The sequence below is a fragment of the Amblyraja radiata genome, chromosome 11 (genome assembly GCF_010909765.2).
Source record: "Amblyraja radiata isolate CabotCenter1 chromosome 11, sAmbRad1.1.pri, whole genome shotgun sequence".
Taxonomy (NCBI): Eukaryota; Metazoa; Chordata; class Chondrichthyes; order Rajiformes; family Rajidae; genus Amblyraja; species Amblyraja radiata.
In genome coordinates, this window is record NC_045966.1 from 26,158,542 (window position 1) to 26,182,850 (window position 24,309).

Genomic DNA, 24,309 nt, shown 5'->3' on the forward strand with positions numbered 1-24,309 from the left:
TTTAGGGGCCTGTTAAACCGCAGTAAGAATTTCATTGGTCTGGTGTTGGTACATATATGACAATTAAACACTCTTAATTCCTCTTTTAATAAGCAAATGTATTTATGGGCCCAAAGTTTTCTCTACTAATCTATATTAATCTAATCTAATCTAATCTAATCTAAACTAATCTAATGGCATTTAAAACAAATTTGTGGCCCTCTCAAAATGTATCACCTCACACTTCTCTTTATTGAATTTTGCTAACAATGTTTCTGCTGATATGTGATACTGAAGGCATATTTTTAGAGCTTTCCATCATGTTGCCAGATTTTACCTTCTGCATTTTACATTTACCTGCTTCCATCACCTGTAGCCACATCATTGATAGAGGTTTCAAGAGATAATTGATTCGTAACTGAGGAAATCAAGCATTGTCACAAACCATCTCTCGGTTTGGAAAACATCCTTTATAGAATAATTATTTAGCATTTTTTTGCTCAGTCACAGAGTCATACAGTCACAGTCAGAGTGTGTAAACGGGCTCTTTGGCCCAACTGCTCACCGACCAACATGTCCCATCTACACTAGTCCTACCTGCCTGCTTTTGGCTAATGCCCCTCTAAACCTGTCCTATTCATGTACCTTGATAATAAAATATCAAGTGTAATGCATAAGTAATTCAAGGTTTTAATATTCAGTTCAAGGCCTAGTATATCACACTGTATTGAAATGATTAAAGAAAACAGTTAATTGCTTGGGAAATATTGTCATTTAACATGTATCTTCAATTTTAGGAATATGAATTTAATCCACAAAAAGTGCTAAAGTGGAAGATATGGGTATAATATGTATAGACTTGTCAAGTTTGTTTTTTAAATACAGAGAGAAGAACTTCAAGCTTTTAAGCTATTACCAGTCTGAGAACTTAAAATTGCTTTCCAGCCTTGGGGAATATCTTATTAACAAGTTCAATGATTCCTGAAGAATAAATTATTCTACTGCTCTAAAGTAACTATCTATGTAGTGTGGCGAAAGGATAAATCAGTCGAAGAAACGATGTGAAAAAACTATTAAGATAGATAAGGAATGGAAAATTGTGCCGAAATGAATGTGACCAATCAGACTACTATTTCCACTTTTGCTGAACTTAGCAAGTTCATTCTATTTGGGGAAGGAAACTTAACATTCATCAAAGTGAATTATTTCAGTATAACTTCTCTGTTATTGTCCAGTAGAAACATATCACCACCCCACCCATTCCCATTTATTATGTTTAGGTACACCTTTTCTTTGTGCAACTTGTTGCAAATTAATTATCTTGGACAGCAAGAACCTTGTTACTCAACTTTGAGCAGGTAATAACAAGGGTTCTGCATAGTCCTACACTTGCATTTTATCCACCAGACACCACTTTTCCAAATTATAGTGAAGAAGGATCTTTAACCGAAACGTCACCCATTCCATCTCTCCAGAGTTACTCCAGCATTTTTGTCTATCTTCTGATGGTGATACATATGTATGCTTATTTCCCTGCACCACACGCTCACATCCCAACTCCCACATTTGCCTGGGTCCAAACACTGTCCACCCTTCCAATTTTCCCAATGATCCTTCCATTCTCCATTCTTTGAGACCCCCAATGAAGATGTAGATCTCTACCATTTCCAACCGATGTCTGGTTGAACCATTCTAATCACTGATTCTGATCACAGGCCTTCCCATCCACACCAAAAATCACCCAAAGGGGTCTACAACTCTCTCTCCCCAATCCCTAACCACTGCACTGCTCCCGCACTCTCCCTCGCCCACATCGCCACCAACACTGCTGCTGCACCACCACACTCCCAGTCTCAAGCCTGGCCTTGAACCAAGCAGCACATTTTCATTCACAAAAACATACAATGTCTATTTGCAAAGGGTGCAGCTGCATACACCCAAACCAAACGCACATTCGGAGTGTGTAACAGCAGTCCATGACCAAAACATGTCATACAATTATGTTGTAGTGTTCCCCAGGGCAATGTAGACTTTCTGATCATTTATATTTTGGTCCTGACTCCTGCTTTTCAATTAAAAATTTTCTTTGTTCCTTGATAAGCCCAAATCTTTTCTTAGTAAGATGCTTTCACTTTATAAAATGGCTTTAAGTTTACTTTAATGTTGCCTTGCCTTTCCTTGCCTGCTATTAAGGACATTTGAATTTCACTCCTGTATCTCCAGATCATTCAGTAAGTACTGAACCAGCCATGCTGTCCTATAAAGCTACCACAGTGACATCCGTTTGGCAATTGGCCAAACATGTCTGGTCCTTAAAAAGCAGAATTATTTCATTTCATTTAGTTTATTGTCACGTGTACCGAGGTACAGTGAAAAGCCTTCGATGCGCGCTAACCAGTCAGCAGAAAGACAATGCATGATTAAAATTGAGCCGATTACAATTACAATAGTGTAATTCAGTTAATTATTGAATCATCATTCTGTGTTGAATGTAGCAAAGAGATGGAAGATTTAGCTGTTAATGCTTTAAAATATAACTTACTCGCCAATAACCTTCTCATTTGACCAAGTCCTCGTAGATTGGTATCTCATTAAAACTTATTTCAACATAGACAACTCTGTATTCTAGAGGCAAAGATGGAACATGGCTGCCTTTGACATCAGGGCAAAGTTTGACTGAATGTAGTTTTAAGCATCCCAAATAAAACTCCACTCAATGACACTGAAGAGGTAACCTTCCACTAGCTAGAAACATACCTAACAGAGGGGGAGATGAGTGTGGTCATTAGATGCCAATCTTCTTGGGCAAAGCAGGTAATACGATACAATACGATAGAACTTTATTTATCCCAGGAGAAAATTGATCTGCCAACAGTCATAAAACACAAGATACATGAAACAAGATACATGTAGCAGTTACTCTGAGCCATATAGATAGCCCAGCCATCTTCAGCTGCTTCATCAATGACTTTCACCCTATTGTAAGGTCAGAATTGGAGATATTTGTTATTGATTCTTTAATGTTCATTTTCATTCATGACACTGCAGATAATGAAGGAGATGATGTTCACTCATCACATGATCTGGAGTGCAATCAACGGTGGACTAATGTGGTAAGTGTTAATCATGCTGCACTATTTGATAAAGTCGTAGAGTCATAAAACCTGGAAACAGGCCCTTTAGCACAACTTGCCTACGCCAACCAACATGCCCCATCTTCACTGGTCCCATCTGCCTGCTTTTTTGCCCATATCCCACTAAACCTACTCTATCCATGTACCTTTCTAAATGTTTCTTGTACGTTGCGATTCTACCTGCCTCAACTATCTCCTCCGGCAGCTTGTTCCATACACCCACCATCCTTTGTGTGCAAAAGTTACCCCTCAGCTTTGCATTAAATCTTCAACAATCCACTACGTCTACAGTGAAGTTATTCGCCAAAAACCTTACCTCAACATGCAACTTCATCACTAAAACTCCCATCATGAATAGCCTTGGATCACTATTGACCTGATATTTAATTGGACTGGTCAGGTAAATACCTAGCTAGAATTGTAGGTCAAAGGCTGAGTATTCTGCAGTGTGTGACTCACTCATCCAGATCCACATATGCTTTCCATCATCTACTCGGTATAAGTTAATACTTTGAAGGAGTCCGCTTCACTTGTCCAGTGCAGATCCAACAAAATTCCAGAAGCTCCAAACCAAAGCCATCCAGTTGCCTGGCCCACCATCTATTCGACTAAATACTTATTTTCTCTACCACAGCTCCATTGTGACTGCAATGTGTGCCATCCATTACAGCATTGCATTTATTCCACCACAATTTCATTGTCAACACCATCCACCTAAAAAGCATCTTTAATTGGACTTTACTGGACTTTATCTTGCGCTAAAGATTATCCCCTTTATCCTGTATCTCTACACTGTGGATGGGTTGATTGTAATCAACCCATCCACAGTCTTGAATACAGTCTTTACGCTGGCTGGATGGCACCCTACAATAAGCTTTTCACTGTGCAAGTTACTCTACATGTGACAATAGAGAACGCCAAGCTAAAGTCTAAGCTTATCGGCCTGGAAGGCAAGAGTCGCTGAAATAACATAAGGGTAGTCGGTCTCCCCAAGAACATCGAAGGCCCCCAAACAACAGCTTTTTTCTCTCAACTCCTGCTCGAGACTCTTGGCGAACACACACTGGAATCAGCCCCGGAGCTAGACCGAGCCCACCGTACGCTAACAGCCAAGCCAAGCCCTGGTGAGAAACCCAGAGCAGTTGTGATCTGCTTCCATAGATACCAGATCCGCGAGTTGGTGGTGCGTGAGGCTCGGAGGCAGAGGGGTAAGCTGAAGTACAAGGATATCCCGATCCACATTTTCGAAGACTACTGTCCCGAGATAGTTGAACCACGCTCCGCGTACCGAGACGTTATGAAGGAGCTGTACAACCTGGGTCTCAAACCCTCCCTTCATTATCCAGCCAAGCTGTTCATCATGGCTGGGGAAGGAAAGAGGCGACGACTAACATCTCCTGAGGACGCTCAGGATTTCATCTCATCTTACCGTCGACGCAGACCGGGACCCACAGACGACTGACTTCGCTCGGTACGTCTATATCCGAGTGGCACAGGGGTCCGGGTAATCTACGGTTACACTATGGACTAACTTTAGCTTGACTGCTCTTAGCAACTAGCCATTGCTAGCGCTCGGCCTTGCTGATTATTACTAGACCCCTGTCTTGAAATGTATGAGGCTGGTAAGAATTCACCACGATTCGTGACTATCTTATACCAACTTTTCCTTATAATGTTTATGTGTAATCATACTTGAAAGGTTCTTCACCTGCACATGCTATAAAATTGGGCTTAAGGGACCCACTTTGTGGTTCGTGATCTGGTCTCTGCCTTCTTGTTTTTAGCAGCTGGCTGCTAACGCTGCCAGCATCCGGCTAGTTTGTTTACACTAGTCTTCCTAGCGGACTGTCTGGGGCTGATAAGAGCTCATTACAGCCAAGGCTGTGTTATAGTTCCCTGCAACCTGTTTCTCTCGCGGTTCACAGACTCGCCAGCCGCCTGCCACTTTTGCGGGCTGGAAGAGTCTGTGTACCACGTGTACATGGAGTGCGTGAGGCTGCAGCCACTGTTTGAATACCTAAAGGGGCTGCTCCTTGCCTTCTGGCTGCATTTTTCACCCACCATCCTCATCTTTGGACACCCTGTGCGTAGGGGAGAGGGTAGGGCTGAAGATGTCCTGGTTGGGTTGCTCCTGGGCCTGGCCAAGCTGGCCATCCGCGAGTCACGGCGCCAGACGGTGGAGGGCTCTACCCGAGCCAGCTGCCTGCCCCTTTTCCGGGGATACGTCCGTGCCCGGGTGCGGATGGAAAGGGAATACGCCCTGTCTACGGGTACCCTGAGGGAGTTCCGCGACCGCTGGGCACCGAGGGGGGTTGAATGTATCCTTGACAAGGATTGTAATATAGTTGTTTAGCAGTTGATTAGCATAATTGTTGATCTTGCATTATGGTGGTGTTTTGTTTTATTGTATTGTAAATACAATTTTAATATTTGAATAAATATTTTTGATTAAAAAAAAAAAGAAAAAAAAAAGGCTGTGTTATACCAATCTGCTCCTACAGCGTTTTTGTTTAACAATACTTAATTGATGCTCTTTTGCCCTGCGCTTTAATCCAAGAGCCCAGTTTGCAACTCGCTAACTTCTCTAACGCTAACTCTTTCTTTATACCTTGTCGATTTTAAGATATACTACGTAATACCAAAGGAAGCTATTCTTGCTCCACTTATACGTTGGCTTGCTTATTCAGTATCACCATTTTGTTAATTTGCTTTGTCTTATTATTACTATCATCATTACAACCATTACCATTAGTGTTAGCAATGACATTGGCAGTGCAACTATTATGGCAATTATTTCAACTTTGTATTTATTTATTTATGTTTATTTTACTTTATTTCTACTTTCTATTTTTCAAATTATTATTATCATTGTTATTATTATTATTATTACTACACTCATTTCATTTTATGTTACTTTACTGACATTGAGCGATTTTGTTGCTTTGGGAGGTGGAAATATTGGGAGTTAAGATCGGATATCTCCTTGCGGATGCGAGGGCAACGCACCTTGGTGCAATGGGCACTCAAGGTTCAGTTGGGACATGGGGGATCTCAGGTCCGGGGACTCGCGTTTGAAAGATGGTTAAGTGATATGTGTCCCACTTGTTTGTTGTGTGTATACGTGTGTATGTATCTTTTTTTTTTTTAATTTTTTTTTTAATCACTCCTTCTCCCCTCCCCATCCCCCCCCCCCCCCCCCCCCCCCCCCCCACATCCCCACTCTCGGCAGCTGGTTTCGATGCGCTCTTCCGTTTCGACTTGCAGTACTACAGCGCTCTGCCCACTCGCTTGGATATAGCTAAGTATGGCCAACACAAACGACACTCTTAGATTTGTCTCGTGGAACAAATCGTGGGAAGTCCTACCAAGACTGACAGGATCTTGGCCCACTTGCAACAGCTCAAGGCAATATATTTTTTATTCAAGAGACCCACCTTCGTAACAGAGAGGTAACACGGCTTAAGAGAGGCTGGATTAGCCACTTATTTCACTCGAAATTTAATGATAGGGCTAGGGGTACTGCTATCCTGATTCGTAAGAACATTATGTTCGAACCACAGAAAACTGTGTCTGGCAGTCATGGTGTCTGGCAAACTGCCAGACACACCTGTCATATTGGCCAGTATTTACGGTCCCAACTGGGATGACAGCTCATTTGTAACCAAATTTTTTACATCTCTCCCAAATATTGAAAATCACCACGTCATTGTGGGTGGAGATTTTAATCTGGTCCAAGTCCCTATACTGGACAGACCTTCGAACAAAGCCTCTACTTTAACTAAATCAGGTAAGACTCTGCATGCTTTCGCCAAACAACTTGGGCTCACAGACCCATGGAGATTTACATTCCCCACGACTAAATTATTTTCATTTTTTTCCCACGTGCACCGTACCTATACCCGTATAGACTTCTTTCTCTTAGATAACAGACTGCTCTCCAAAATCATATCCAGCGAGTATCATAGCATCGTAATATCAGATCACACTGCAACCTCCCTCGATCTCCACTTACGTAAACGAACTAACGCCTTTAAACAGTGGAGGTTCAACTCCTCATTATTAGCAGAGGCTCACTATATGCAATTCTTGCACTTCCAAATCACTTTATATTTTGAGCTGAATGACTCGCCGGACATAGGAAGAGGTATACTCTGGGAAGCTTCAAAAACCTATATTAGGGCCAACTTATCTCTTTTGTCTCCAACCTGAAAAGAGCCGAGACGTCCCAAAAGGCAGACCTGTTACAAAAAATAAAGGACATTGATGACAAATATGCATCTGACCCAGACCCTAACCTTTATAGAGAACGCCTTAGGTTACAAACAGACTTTGACCTCACGTCTACTAATAAAGCTAAGCTACGACTGCTTAAATCTAGGCAACACTTTTTTGAATCTGGGGATAAAGCTGGGAAGCTTTTGGCCCATCAGGCCAGAACCGAGGCGACTTCACGGCTAATTCCAGCCATTAGATCCAGCTTAGGGGAGATTCATACTGATCCTCTTAGAATTAATGAAGCATTTGCTAAATTCTACGCTGAACTATACGTTTCCGATTGTCCTCCCACTGCAGGTGACATGCTCAGTAGTATGACGTTTCCCCGAATTGACGATGAAGCCACGAGAGACTTGGGTGGTCCCATAACTGTTGCTGAGGTCCAAGCAGCCATCACATCGCTGCAAAGCGGAAAGTCACCCGGCCCTGACGGCTTCACTGTAGAATATTACAAAGCTTTCTCTGCTCTCCTCGCACCAGTCCTGAGAGATATGTACAATGTGGCGTTTTTACATCGTCGCCTACCGCCCACCTTGTCGTGGGCTACTATCTCACTAATTCTTGCGCTCCGTCTTCAACGAGTGATGCCCTCTATTATCTCGTTAGACCAAACAGGGTTCATACCAGGCCGACAGTCTTCCCACAATACTAGGCGTCTCCTTAACATCATCCATTCACCGAGTAGTGAGACCCCGGAGATAGTGGTCTCCCTCGACGCCGAAAAAGCTTTCGACAGGGTCGAGTGGAAGTACCTATATGAGGCGACTGACAGGTTTGGCCTCGGTAACAGTTTTATTCTTTGGGTCAGTCTATTATACTCGTCCCCGGTGGCCTCAGTACAAACAAACGGCACACTGTCGCCCCACTTCCCCCTTCAGAGAGGTACCAGACAGGGTTGCCCATTATCACCACTTCTGTTTGCTGTCGCGATAGAACCCTTGGCGGTCTGGTTACGCTCAGAGAAGGGCTTTAAAGGTATTACACGGTTCGACGCAACTCATAAAGTCTCATTGTATGCGGATGACCTGCTCCTGTACATCTCGAACCCAGTCAGCTCTCTCACTGTGATTATGAATATTTTAGAATGGTTTGGCGCGTATTCTGGTTATAAACTTAACTACCAAAAGAGTGAGCTATTACCGATTAACTCATTGGCTAAGCAGCTCCCTCGCTCTTTAACCTCATTCAAATGGGCAGAGGACGGGTTTCGCTACCTCGGCGTCTTTATCACAACACCCTTATCTGATATGTTCCGCACAAACTTACTGCCTCTGGTTGAGAAAGCTGAAAGAGATTTTGACCGCTGGTCAGTTTTACCGCTATCCCTCGTGGGCCGGATAAATCTGGTCAAGATGGTCGTCCTACCCAAATTCCTGTATCTTTTCCAGCACGTCCCTATACTTATCACTAAATCTTTTTTTGATAAATTAGAAAGGTCAATATCTAAATTTTTATGGGGTAGCAAACCGGCTAGAATCCGAAAGGCGATACTGCAGTCTCCTAAGAGTGACGGCGGTTTGGCACTTCCTGACTTTAGGCGATACCTTTAGGCGATACTATTGGGCAGCTAACTTGCAAAAACTCCTGTATTGGATGAATGATGATTGCGACCACCTACCGACCTGGGTACACATGGAAAAGGCGAGGTCACATCTCCCGTTGCGGTCTGTCCTATGCTCCCAACTCCCCCTTCCTATAACATCTGCGGGTGCAGGCCCAATTGTGTCCCTCTCGCTCAAGATATGGAGCCAACTCAGGAAAAACTTCGGCTTACAAGGCCCTTCCATCTTGACCCCGCTTAAAAACCACATCTTAGAAACATAGAAACATAGAAATTAGGTGCAGGAGTAGGCCATTCGGCCCTTCGAGCCTGCACCGCCATTCAATATGATCATGGCTGATCATCCAACTCAGTATCCCGTACCTGCCTTCTCTCCATACCCTCTGATCCCCTTAGCCACAAGGGCCACATCTAACTCCCTCTTAAATATAGCCAATGAACTGGCCTCGACTACCCTCTGTGGCAGGGAGTTCCAGAGATTTCTGGAACTCTTTAAACCTTCAAGTACTGACCACGCATTCAAAACCTGGCATAGCAACGGTATCAGTAGTATCAAAAACCTATACAAGGATGGCATCTTTTCGTCTTTTGCGGAGCTCTCGTCCAACTATAGCCTCCCAAACTCCCACCTTTTTAGTTTTTTCCAGATTAGGGATTTTGTGAAGAAGACATTCCCCCATTTCCCAAATCGCCCCCCTGAAACCCTGTCCGATACCATCTTAGCTCTAGATCCCAACCGGAAGAAATGCATCTCTGTTTTGTATAACTTGTTAGGGTCGGTTATATTGAAACCTCATACCTCATTAAAAGCTGCGTGGGAGGGGGAGCAGAATACGAAACTAAAAGACCAGCAATGGGACTCTGCCTTGGACTTGACCCATTCTTCCTCCATATGTGCCCGTCATGGCCTAATCCAATGCAAAGTCCTTCACAAAGTCCACTACACAAATTCAAGATTATCTAGAATTTACCCCGCTGTTAGGGACACCTGCAACAGATGTAATCAATCTCCTGCCAACCATAGCCATATGTTTTGGTCTTGCCCTAAGCTAGCAGCCTTTTGGAGGAGTGCTTTCGACTTGGTAAGCAGAGCCTACGGCCAGACTATTCCTCCAAACCCACTGTCAGCCATTTTCGGTACCCCTCCCAACACCAACCTCTGTAGCGGTGAAACGGGTTCTAGCTTTTACAACCTTGTTAGCTCGGAGACTGATCTTGCTTAACTGGAGGCTCACCTGTCCCCCGACACACACCCGCTGGATTAAGGAGGTGCTTTACAATTTAAAGCTTGAAAAACTTAGGTTCTCTCTCAAAGGCTCTACCAAGACATTCCTAGATACATGGAACCCTTTCTTGGAACTTGTTAACTCTCTCAACTTGTCCCCGGACTCGGAAGAGGACTGAGTGCTCTCCACCATTGTTCTGCTCTACTGCAACTGCTCTCCCCTTAACCCCCCCCCCCTCCCAACACTTATTTATTTAATTACTTACTTATTTACTGTTATTAGTGACCCCCTTTTTTTTTTTTTCTTCTTTTTTTTTTTAGTACTTTTTGTTTCGTTTATTTTACCATATTTGTGTGGATGTGTATGTATGTGAGTGTTGTTTGTCCCCGTTTGGTTCCGACCTGATTCGGGTGGGTTGAAGGTGGGTAAGGGTAAGGGCTTTGAGGGTCGCTTACATACTGTTGCACAATTATGCCTTGACTGTCACTGTCTGTTATCATTGTATGTATGCAAATTGCTGTGAAATTCAAATAAAAAGATTTAAATCATGTGTGCCATCCATTACAGCATTGCATTTATTCCACCACAATTTCATTGTCAACACCATCCACCTAAAAAGCATTTTTAATCGGACTTTACTGGACTTTATCTTGCGCTAAAGATTATCCCCTTTATCCTGTATCTCTACACTGTGGATGGGTTGATTGTAATCAACCCATCCACAGTCTTGAATACAGTCTTTACGCTGGCTGGATGGCACCCTACAATAAGCTTTTCACTGTGCAAGTTACTCTACATGTGACAATAGTAGGCCCCCCTTGGTCATGACTGACCATGGGTGATGAAACTAGTTGTTGGCTGCTTGCACCAAATCTTGGCTAGAGCAGCGTCGCTTGTGGCTGAAGAAACCAATGCGGGAATTACAGTCTCTGTGGCAAAGGTCACATTTGTGTGTGGTCTCTGGTCTGTTGAAGTTGCTGCGATCCTTTCTGCGTGCCTGCTTGTCTGCCACTGCTTTCATCCATTTCTCTTCCCCCGTTTTGAGATGTTGGTTCAGGGTACCTCTCCGCCTCTGGCGGTCAGCTGCAAGGCTCTCCCAGGACTCCACATCGATATCGAGCGCCTTCATATCTCTCTTGCAGACATCCTTGTAATGTAGCTGGGGGCGGCCGATGGTTCTCCTCCCAGATGTCAGCTCTCCATAGAGGATGTCTTTTGGAATACGACCATCCTCCATGTGGTGGACATGGCCCAGCCACTGCAGTCTGCTCTGCCTGAGTAGAGTACATACACCATTGTGTATGTGATGTACATACAATGTGACAATAATGAGCTAAATTAAACTAAGGCTCCAATAATATGCAATAATTCTGCTTCCAAGTTCCTTTCCAAGTGACATTTGCCCTGACTTGAATGAACATGCCCATTCTTTCATTGTCACTGGCTCAGGCCACTGGAACTTAAATCCCAAAGGTACTGTGTAAATCTCTTTAACATAATGATTACAGCACTTCAGAAAGGCTCCTGCCTTCTCCTGGTAATCAGAGGTGAACAACTCATTTTGACTTTACTGGCATGATCCATTCCCTTGAGAGATTTAAAAAAAGTTTCAAACTAATAATGAACCCAATTAAGGAAGTCATTTTCGCTTCAACATGAAAATTCAAGGTATCCACCATGGTAAATATGGTGCATTTCCTGTGCAGCACATATAATGCTTTCAATCCGTGACAATCAAATGTAATGCTGCATTGTAAAGGACAATGCAGAATGAAATACTGACATCGTGGAGATTTGAACTATGCACGACAATGACTAATGAGTAACTGCATAATTGTCTTGTAAATGGCAGAAGGAATAAAACCTGTAGGTAACTGAGGAACTTTGTTGAAGGTATATTTGGAGAGTAAAACTGAGAGTGCAAATAAAAATAAACAAAATGAAATAAATGTCATTATATATTTTTGTTTGCGAGATGACATAGATTGCTACCTGGATTTTGAAGAGCCATGAAGACAGATAACTTAGGCTCAAGAAAGCAGAGCGTGGAATCAGTTTGGATAGAGATAAAAAATAATAAAGGCAAAATGTCATTTGTGCGAGTGGTGTATAAGACACCCTAACAGTATCCATATTGTAGGAAAGATTTTAAAGAAATAAATTAATGAGACTTTGTCAGAAAGATATGGCCGTAATCCTGGAGGAATATTATTGGTATGTAAACTGCAAGAATTGGATAGGCAAAGGAAGCCTCTGAGGAATTTGTAGCATATTTTCAGAGCCGTTTCATGGAACAGAATACTCTGGAGCTATCAGAGACCAGGCGATAACAGACCTGGTATTGTGCAATGAAATGGGATGAATTAATTATCTCATATTTAATATGCCTCCAGGTAGCAGTGATCATATGACCATATTTTTGCATTGAGTTCAATAGAGAGGAGATCGGCTTCAAAACTAGAGTATTAAACTAAACATAAGGATAATAATATGCACAGGAATGCAGAGCAATTATCAAATTATGTTAAGGGATGAGTCAATTAAGCTGCAGCAGCAGCCTTTTAAAGAGATCTATCGCATTCCAGCAAGAAAGATAAATTCCAAATGGGGGGCAACTATCTGTTAATGAAAATATTTAATGATAACATCAAACATAAAGAAAAAAAAAGCATGCAAAGCATGCAATTACACAAATACTTATGGACTGGTCAGAAATGTAACGAATAGATAAAATAAAGAAAAAGCTTAAAAAAGAGAAAAAGCTTAAAAAAAAAGAAAAGGCATTTTCCTCCAGTAAGGACATCTGGTAAGCAGGGGATGAGATAAGAATTAAACGTCTTTTTGCTTCAGTTTTCAATCTGGAAAAGACAAGTAGCATAAAAGGACGCAAGCGCTGGAGCAACTCAGCATGTCAGGCAGAATCTCTGGAGAACATGGATAGGCAACTTCTCCAGCCAAAACCATACCCCAGCAGTGGATGTAATTTTAGGAATTGGAAGGATGGGAGGAATTACAATTACCAAGGAAGTGGCACTGAGAGAATTGATGGAGCCATGGAAATGTGCTTCTGGGTCCTGATGGAATTCATCCCAGAGTTTTAAAAGAGGCTGGTTAAATCGTTGATACATTGACTTAAATAGTCGAAAATTCCTTGAGTTCTTGAAAGGTTCCTTCAGATCAGATGCAACAAATGCAACTCCTTTTATTCAAAAAGGGATTTTGAATAAACAGCGAAAAAAAAAGCAGAAAATAAACAATAAGCTTAACATCTGCTGTAGAGGAAATATTAAAAGTAAAATGTTAAAATGTATTAAAGATTTTTTTTTTTTCTGATGTGCCACATGGATCAGTGCTGGGACCTCTTACAAATGTTCTCAATTACTTAGTTGAAGGTATGGTTTGTTCATGTTACTAATAATACATAGACACGTAAGGTGCAAAGAGGATATAAAGAGGTTGCAAATGGTTAAAGATAGATTCTGCCAAATGATGTGGAAAAATATGAATTTGGCCATTTGGGAGGAGAACATTTTAAAAGAAGTGTGAAGTATGAAGTAGTGGGAATCAGATAGAAGATGATTGGCGTGTCTGATTCACGATGAGCAAAAGGCTCATATGTACAAGAAGCAAGTAATTAGAAAAGCCACTAGAATATTATCATCTCTTATGAAATGATTTGAATGCAAATGTAGGGAGATTATGGCTCAGTTATATAAGGCACTGGCGAGACCACATCTGGAATATTGTGTACTGCGTTGATCTCCTTATTTAAGAAAGGATTTAAAAACATTAGAAGCAATAAAAAAAAGGGATTTTAAACTAATGCTTGGAATGGGCAGGTAGAATAGGTAGTTTGTATTTACTGCAGTTTCGGAGTAAAAGGGGGCTTGATAGAATGGATATGAAGAGGATGAATCAGCGTGGGGGAATGTAGAACTGAGGGGTCTCCATTCCAGCCTGTAACTTGCATGTACATTGGAAAATGATTTGAATGCAAAGGCTGGTCTGCTATTCCTTAAAAGAACCTTACAAATTATCTTGTCCTAAAGCTGTACATTGTTACCATGGGAATTGCCCTCATCATGAATTTAGCTGAAATTCATCTCTGCAAAGCCTGAGAGATTCAAAATGCAGCTCATTGTGTGTGAGACAAGTGTCTAAGGATTTTATTATTTTGTTTTCAAGAAGGGCTCACTACTTGGAGAGCTATTGTGGATGACCAGACATGAAAATAAACGTCCTAATGACAGACTGAGATAAAGATTAGTATGGGTTCTGGTCTGTGTGCACTTGGATAATTGACACATTCTTTCCTATACATAAAAAGAATGGTTGTGAAACAAAGTGATTTATTTCTTAAGCTGCCATTAGTATTTTGCCATGGCAAATGGTGAAGGATGCTGATGATCTATCCCTATCAGCATACTCAAACACACCAACTCTCTCCAAGTTACAAGCGTTACCATGTTAAAAAAGACTCAAATACATCGTGGAAAAAGGCCCTTTCACCAAACTTGCTCATGCCGACGAACCTGTTCCATCTACGTAGTCCCACCTGCCTACATTTGGTCAATGTTCTTCTAAACCTAGACTATCCATATACCTAAGTGCCTTGCTGAAATCCATATAAACAACATCTACAGCTCTGCCCTCATCAATCTTTTTGGTTATATTTTCAAAAAATGAAGGTAGACAAAAATGCTGGAGAAACTCAGCGGGTGAGGCAGCACCTATGGAGCGAAGGAAATAGGCGAAGTTTCGGGACGAGACCCTTCCTCAGATTGATATGGGGGTGGGGGCGCGGGAAGGAGGAAGAGGCAGAAGTGGGCTGTGGGAGAGCTGGGAAGGGGAGAGGAAAGAGGGAGAAAGCAGGGACTACCTGAAATTGGAGAAGTCAATGTTCATACCGCTGAGGTGTAAACTACCCAAGCAATATATGAGGTGCAGCTCCTCCAATTTACAGTGGGCCTCACTCTGGCCATGGAGGAGGCCCAGGACAGAAAAGTCGGATTCAGAATGGGAGGGGGAGTTTGACCTACGCTTGGTCTCATCGATGTAGAGCAGCTGACACCTAGAGCAGCGGATGCAATAGATGAGGTTGGAGGAAGTGCAGGTGAATTTCTGCCGCACCTGGAAATACTGCTTGGGTCCTTGGATGGAGTCAAGGGGGGAGGTAAAGCGACAAGTGTAGCATTTCCTGCAGTTGCAAGGGAAAGTGCCAGGAGAGGGGGTGGTTTGGGTGGGGGTCTCTGCGGAAAGCCGAAAGGGGAGGAGGTGGGAAGATGTGGCCAGTGGTGGGATACCGTTGGAAGTGGCGAAAATGTTGGAGGATTATCTGTTGTATGACGACTGGTAGGGTGAAAGATGAGGACAAGGGGGACTCTGTCCTTGTTACGAGTGGGGGGATGGGGAGTGAGAGCAAAGTTACGGTGTATAGAAGTGACCCTGTTGAGAGCCTCATCTATAGTAGAAGCGGGAACCCCCGTTCCATAAAGAATGAAGACATCTACGATTCACAAAACGAAATCAGCGTTGTGAGATACAATCTCCCATGTTCAAAACCATGCTTACTATCAGCCCTTGTCTATCAAAATGTATGTATATCTTATCCCTCTGAATACTCTCTAGTAACTTTCTGTCCACAGATGTTTGACTTACTGGCCTGTAGTTCCCAAGCTTTTCTTTGCAGGACTGCTTAAGTCCTGGGGAATGGCTGCTAACCAGCAGCTGTCCGTTCAATTCACTTTTTTAATTAGTTTTTAGTGAATTTTGTCCTATGTTTGTTGGGGAATTTGACTTTTTTATGTGGGGGGGAAGGGGGAAACTATTTTCTAGGTCCCTACCTGGTCGGTGAGGCAGCTTTTTCCCCGGGCTGCACCGTCGACCCGTCCTTGCGGCCTACCAGCGGGAGTGGAGCGGCGTTTTCCTGGCGGGGACCGCCCAGCACCTTCAGCTTCGGTGGCGGCACAGCGCTGGAGCGCTATCGCGGAGCGGAGCGGGCGATGCCTTGCCTGGGTCGCCGCGCTGGGTCGCCGCGCTGGAGCTCTGGTATGCTGAGACCGCCATCATCAACACCGTCGAGCTGCGGGACTGTGGAGCGGCCAGCCGCGGGCGGCGGCGCCGAATTTAACATCGGGAGCCTCGGAGCACCAACCGACGCGGCCCTGTCAGCTTCGGAATGCCACGGACTCCGGTAGGGAATCGGCCGTTCCAGCCGTCCCAGCCGCTGTGAGGACTCTCCCGATGCCGGAGCAACACCACCCGGCGAGAACGGCCAGGAACATCGGGCCTCCGTAGAGGCAACTGTGGAGGCCTCAATAGGCCTGACTATGGGAGAACTGGGGATGGGGACTGGACATTGTGCCTTCACCCACAGTGGTAACCATTGTGGGGGGATGTTTTTTTGTGTGTAAATTATTATTTTATTTTGTGTCCAAGGTGGCTGCCGGAAGGGAGAGTGTACGCTGGCGCGCTTTAGCTGCCGCTGCTCTCTCTTCATATTGTGTTTTTGATTTTTGTCTTTGGATTGAATTCTCTCTTTAATTTGTGTACTGGTGATGTCTTTACTATTTATTTCATTCCGCTTACATGTTTTTACTCTATTTGCTAAATTTTGTAAGGTGTCCTTGAGACTCTTGAAAGGCGCCCATAAATACAATTTATTATTATTATTATTATTATTAAGTAGAGGCAAAACATTTGGCATCTTCCAGTCTTCTGGCACCTCACCTGTATTTAATGATGACTCATAAATCCCAGCCTGTTTGTCCCCACCTCTATTTCACCTGTACCATCTGTACCCTGGATCATTAAGCTGTTAGTCCTTTCCCTCTCTTAACCAAGTTTCTATCATGGTTACAACATGCCAGTCAATGTACCTATCCATGCCCTGAGTTCAGCTGCCTTTCCCGTCAGGCCTCTCACATTAAAATAAGTACAATTCAAACCAACAATGCTCGCTGCCATTCTCCTGCCTATTCTGCCCAGTGAACTTTGTTTCATCACCATCCATACCGACTTTCAACCTCTCACGTGCCTCGGTCTTGCTTAGGATCCCACCTCCCCGCCAATCTAGTTTTAAACCCACCGAGCGAAACTGCCATCAAGGATGTTTGTTCCCCTCCAGTTCAGGTGCAATCCATCCCTCTTGTACAGGTCAACTCTGCCCCAGAGAGATCCCAATGGTCCAGAAATCTGAATTATCGCCCCTGCATCAACTCCTCCGCCACATATTAATCAGCTCCATCTTCCTGTCCCTACCCTCATAAACACTTGAAACTGGAAGTAATCCAGACATCACTATCCTGGAGGTCCTATTCCTATTACTTTACTCCAATGTATTCATTTTGCAGTACCTCATTTCTGCCATAGCCTATCATCTACAAATCCCAATAACATCTTTATTTTCTTCAGCTTTTGAGTTCTCCACTCTTTGTGAAGCTATCCTTCAGAATCTATTTCCGTAGCCCATTAAACTCATTATTGCTTTCACTACTGAAAACTCTAAATTTCTGCCTATTCTTAACATCAGCATTTATTTATCTTGAACCCTGTACCTCCTATTCCTTATCCCCATGTAACCTGCAATTTTTCAATGTGTATGTATTCTTCAACCAAGTTGCTATTCAGATTTTCTAAATGAATAGGTTTATTGCAGACAGGTGTCTCCTCTATACCCGCCAAAAGCTGTGTTTTTTTAAGATATTCTATCTTGATTAAAAATATCTTGCAACTGTCACTAATTGCTCAAATTCGAACTATTTATTTCTTGCCTCCCTTTTCTTTTGATGTTACTGATGCTCCCTCAACCTTCGTAATGACTTTATGTGGATGTGCTTTGGCTTGCCCGACCCCAATACTTCTATGTGTAGGAAGGAACTGCAGATAGACACAAAAAACTGGAGTAACTCAGCGGGATGGGCAGCATCTCTTGTGAGGAGGAATGGGTGATGTTTCAGTTTGAGACCCTTGATGCTGATTTAAACCGAAGACAGACACAAAATGCTGAAGTAACTCAGCGGGACAGGCAACATCTCTGGAGAGAAGGAATGGATGACGTTTCGAGTCTCGACTGGATCTGAAACGTCACCCATTCCATCTCTCCAGAGATGCTGCTGAGTTATTCCAGCATTTTGTGTGTATCTCCAATACTTCTATAATGTTTGAGTGACATGATGTAAATTGGATCACAGGATCTATTTTGAGGCACCATCTGAGCAAGAAAATTGTAAAATTGTGTGCTGTGCACAGCTGAGATTTGCTAAAAATGGTACAGGTGATGAAAGTGAAATGCTTGAGAGAGAGATTGATTTAATGTTTCAGGTTAATTAGTTTTATTAGACTTTTCTGATGTGGAATTAATGACCTGTTTCTCTCTTCACATGTGCTGCCTTACCTGCTGAATATTTCCAGTGTTTTCTGTTCTTATTTCATATTTTCAGCATCTGCAGCATTTTGATTTTGGCCTTCAGATTAGAAACATAGAAACATAGAAATTAGGTGTAAGGTTTTGATAATAGAAGGCATTAAAAGAACTCGGAACCAGGAACCCTAGGAATACAAGCAAGGCAGGGATATAATCCGATAGAGGCACTCAACAATTATCTGCTTTAATGGTATAAATAGAAACATAGAAACATAGAAATTAGGTGCAGGAGTAGGCCATTCGGCCCTTCGAGCCTGCACCGCCATTCAATATGATCATGGCTGATCATCCAACTCAGTATCCCGTACCTGCCTTCTCTCCATACCCTCTGATCCCCTTAGCCACAAGGGCCACATCTAACTCCCTCTTAAATATAGCCAATGAACTGGCCTCAACTACCCTCTGTGGCAGAGAGTTCCAGAGATTCACCACTCTCTGTGTGAAAAAAGTTTTTCCCATCTCGGTTTTAAAGGATTTCCCCCTTATCCTTAAGCTGTGACCCCTTGTCCTGGACTTCCCCAACATCGGGAACAATCTTCCTGCATCTAGCCTGTCCAACCCCTTAAGAATTTTGTAAGTTTCTATAAGATCCCCTCTCAATCTCCTAAATTCTAGAGAGTATAAACCAAGTCTATCCAGTCTTTCTTCATAAGACAGTCCTGACATCCCAGGAATCAGTCTGGTGAACCTTCTCTGCACTCCCTCTATGGCAATAATGTCCTTCCTCAGATTTGGAGACCAAAACTGTACGCAATACTCCAGGTGTGGTCTCACCAAGACCCTGTACAACTGCAGTAGAACCTCCCTGCTCCTATACTCAAATCCTTTTGCTATGAAAGCTAACATACCATTCGCTTTCTTCACTGCCTGCTGCACCTGCATGCCTACTTTCAATGACTGGTGTACCATGACACCCAGGTCTCGCTGCATCTCCCCTTTTCCTAATCGGCCACCATTTAGATAAAAGTCTGCTTTCCTGTTTTTGCCACCAAAATGGATAACCTCACATTTATCCACATTATGCTGCATCTGCCAAACATTTGCCCACTCACCCAGCCTATCCAAGTCACCTTGCAGTCTCCTAGCATCCTCCTCACAGCTAACACTGCCCCCCAGCTTAGTGTCAACCACAAACTTGGAGATATTGCCTTCAATTCCCTCATCCAGATCATTAATATATATTGTAAATAGCTGGGGTCCCAGCACTGAGCCTTGCGGTACCCCACTAGTCACTGCCCGCCATTGTGAAAAGGACCCGTTTACTCCTACTCTTTGCTTCCTGTTTGCCAGCCAGTTCTCTATCCACATTTGCTACCTGCCAATCCTCAGGAACTACTCCAGAATCTAAAGAGTTTTGAAAGATTATTACTAATGCAACCACTATTTCTGAAGCTACTTCCTTAAGTACTCTGGGATGCAGCCTATCTGGCCCTGGGGATTTATCGGCCTTTAATCCATTCAATTTACCCAACACCACTTCCCGACTAACCTGGATTTCACTCAATTCCTCCAATTCCTTTGACCCTGCTATTTCCGGCAGATTATTTATGTCTTCCTTAGTGAAGACGGAACCAAAGTAGTTATTCAATTGGTCCGCCATATCCTTGTTCCCCATGATCAACTCACCTGTTTCTGACTACATTTGTTTTAACTAATCTCTTTCTTTTCACATATCTATAAAAACTTTTGCAGTCAGTTTTTATGTTCCCTGCCAGTTTTCTTTCATAATCTATTTTCCCTTTCCTAATTAAGCCCTTTGTCCTCCTCTGCTGGTCTCTGAATTTCTCCCAGTCCTCTGGTATGCTGCTTTTTCTGGCTAATTTGTACGCATCGTCCTTCGCTTTGATACTATCCCTGATTTCCCTTGTTATCCACGGATGCACTACCTTCCCTGATTTATTCTTTTGCCAAACTGGGATGAACAATTTTTGTAGTTCATCCATGCAGTCTTTAAATGTCTTCCATTGCATATCCACCATCAACCCTTTTAGAATTAATTGCCAGTCAATCTTGGCCAATTCACGTCTCATACCCTCAAAGTTACCTTTCTTTAAGTTCAGAACCATTGTTTCTGAATTAACAATGTCACTCTCCATCCTAATGAAGAACTCAACCATATTATAGTCACCCTTGCCCAAGGAGGCACGTACAACAAGACTGCTAACTAACCCTTCCTCATTACTCAATACCCAGTCTAAAATAGCCTGCTCTCTCGTTGGTTCCTCTACATGTTGATTTAGATAACTATCCCGCATACATTCCAAGAAATCCTCTTCCTCAGCACCACTGCCAATTTGATTCACCCGATCTATATGTAGATTGAAGTCACCCATTATAACTGTTTTGCCTTTGTCGCACGCATTTCTAATTTCCTGTTTGATACCATCTCCAACTTCACTACTACTGTTAGGTGGCCTGTACACAACACCCACCAGCGTTTTCTGCCCCTTAGTGTTTCGCAGCTCTACCCATCCGATTCCACATCCTCCAAACTAATGTCCTTCCTTTCCATTGCGTTAATCTCCTCTCTAACCAGCAACGCTACCCCACCTCCTTTTCCTTTCTCTCTATCCCTCCTGAATATTGAATATCCCTGGATGTTCAGCTCCCAGCCTTGGTCACCCTGGAGCCATGTCTCCGTGATCCCAACTATATCATAATCATTAATGGCTATCTGCACGTTCAACTCATCCACCTTATTACGAATACTCCTTGCATTGAGACACAAAGCCTTCAGGCTTGTTTTTACAACGCTCTTACCCCTTATACAATTATATTGAAAAGTGGCCCTTTTTGATTTTTGCCCTGGTTTTGTCTGCCTGCCTGCCACTTTTACTTTTCACCTTGCTACCTATTGCTTCTACCCTCATTTTACACCCCCCTGCCTCTCTGCTCTTGTACCCATCCCCCTGCCACATTAGTTTAAATCCTCCCTGACAGCACTAGCAAACACTCCCCCAAGGACATTGGTTCCATTCCAGCCCAGGATCAGACCGTCCTGTTTGTACTGGTCCCACCTCCCCCAGAACTGGTTCCAATGCCCTAAAAATTTGAATCCCTCCCCCTTGCACCATTTTTCAAGCCACGTATTCATCTGCAATATCCTTCTATTTCTACTCTGACTGACCCGTGGTACTGGTAGTAATCCAGAGATTATTACCTTTGAGGTCCTACTTTTAAGTTTATCTCCTAGCTCCCTAAATTCATCTTGTAGGACCTCATCCGTTTTTTTACCTATATCGTTGGTGCCAATATGCACCACTACAACTGGCTGTTCACCCTCCCCCTCCAGAATGTTCTGCAGCCGTTCAGTGACATCCCTGACCCTTGCACCAGGGAGGCAACATACCATCCTGGAGTCTCGTTTGCGGCCGCAGAAACGCCTATCTATTCCCCTGACAATTGAATCCCCTATTACTATTGCCCTTCCACTCTTTTCCCCCCCTCATGTGCCGCAGAGCCACCCATGGTGCCATGAACTTGGCTGCTGCTGCATTCCCCTGATGAGCCGTCTCCCTCAACAGTATCCAAAATGGTATACCTGTTTAGGAGGGAGATGACCGCAGGGGACTCCTGCACTACCTGCCTACTGCTTTGCTGGCTATTGGCCACCCGTTCCCTTTCTGTCCTCTTACCTTTTACCTGCGGTGTGACCAGCTCGCTGTACGTGCTATCCACGACTTTCTCAGCATCGTGGATGCTCCAGTATGAATCCAGCCGCAGTTCCAATCGTTCAATGCGGTCTGCCAGGTGCTGCAGCTGTACACACTTCCTGCAAATGTAGTCACCAGGGACACCAACCATATCCCTGATCTCCCACATGTTGCAGGCTGAGCAAACCACGGGGCCAATCTCCACTGACATTTCTTACTCCCAAATTAACTATATTAAATATTAAAAAACACAAAACTTTATCCTTTAAACTTTACTAATAAATACTGTACACTTAACTCCCAGAATCCTTAACTCCCAGAATCCTTAATCTGAAGGCAGAAATGTAAAAATGTAAACCCGGTCCTCTTCCACTAATCAGAGGCTTCCACCAGACTCCTTCTCTGGAACGTTGCCGATTTTGGTGTCAGGTCCCTGGGCCTCTGTGAAAGCAAACTCCGCGATGTATTTTATACTTACAGCGCAGGTACTCTTCCCCTCGCACCAACGGCTCCTTGGGCCTCTGTGAAAGCAAGCCCCGCGATGTAAATAGGGGGGAAACGATTTATATGTGTCAGTAAAACAGACCAAAATCACCATCTAAAGGGGTTTGAAGATTTTTGTCTGAAAACAGTTGTTTGACAGGATCTCAAACAAATTACCAGATACTGATAGAAGTGGAATCCACAGTAGGCTTTAAAAAGGATGTGAATAAACATTTGAGAAACACTTAAAGTGCAGAGAAATTGTTCCACGTGGATGTTGAAGGCAATATCTCCAAGTTTGCGGATGACACTAAGCTGGGGGGGGCAGTGTTAGCTGTGAGGAGGATGCTAGGAGAATGCAAGGTGACTTGGATAGGCTGGGTGAGTGGGCAAATGTTTGGCAGATGCAGTATAATGTGGATAAATGTGAGGTTATCCATTTTGGTGACAAAAACAGGAAAGCAGACTATTATCTAAATGGTGGCCGACTAGGAAAAGGGGAGATGCAGCGAGACCTGGGTGTCATGGTACACCAGTCATTGAAAGTAGGCATGCAGGTGCAGCAGGCAGTGAAGAAAGCGAATGGTATGTTAGCTTTCATAGCAAAAGGATTTGAGTATAGGAGCAGGAAGGTTCTACTGCAGTTGTACAGGGTCTTGGTGAGACCACACCTGGAGTATTGCATACAGTTTTGGTCTCCAAATCTGAGGAAGGACATTATTGCCATAGAGGGAGTGCAGAGAAGGTTCACCAGACTGATTCCTGGGATGTCAGGACTGTCTTATGAAGAAAGACTGGATAGACTTGGTTTATACTCTCTAGAATTTAGGAGATTGAGAGGGGATCTTATAGAAACTTATAAAATTCTTAAGGGGTTGGACAGGCTAGATGCAGGAAGATTGCTCCCGATGTTGGGAAAGTCCAGGACAAGGGGTCACAGCTTAAGGATAAGGGGGAAATCCTATAAAACCGAGATGAGAAGAACTTTTTTCACACAGAGTGGTGAATCTCTGGAACTCTCTGCCACAGAGGGTAGTTGAGGCCAGTTCATTGGCTATATTTAAGAGGGAGTTAGATGTGGCCCTTGTGGCTAAGGGGATCAGAGCGTATGGAGAGAAGGCAGGTACGGGATACTGAGTTGGATGATCAGCCATGATCATATTGAATGGCGGTGCAGGCTCGAAGGGCCGAATGGCCTACTCCTGCACCTAATTTCTATGTTTCTATGTTGAATGTTGGATGGGCCTTCCGTGCAATGATTCTTTAAGGGTTCATTTTAGAAGACGAACTTAAGTGCAACTCAACAGGGAACATTGTAAGTCCATTTTGGCCCTTTGAAAGATTTCGACACATGGTTCATTCATTGGTGTCTCGGGATCAATGTCTTTTCTAATGCGTCCCCATTAGATGTTGTTTATTCCGTCGGTTATGTGTAAGCCCCGGTAAAGTCCCAAAACCAGAACTGTTATGCATTGTGGAAAATAAAATGAACTAAAATACTTGTTAAAACAGGAAAGCGAGGTGGATAAATCTAATGGCGCTTCTTCCAAAATTGAGAGCTTTGAGAGCAATG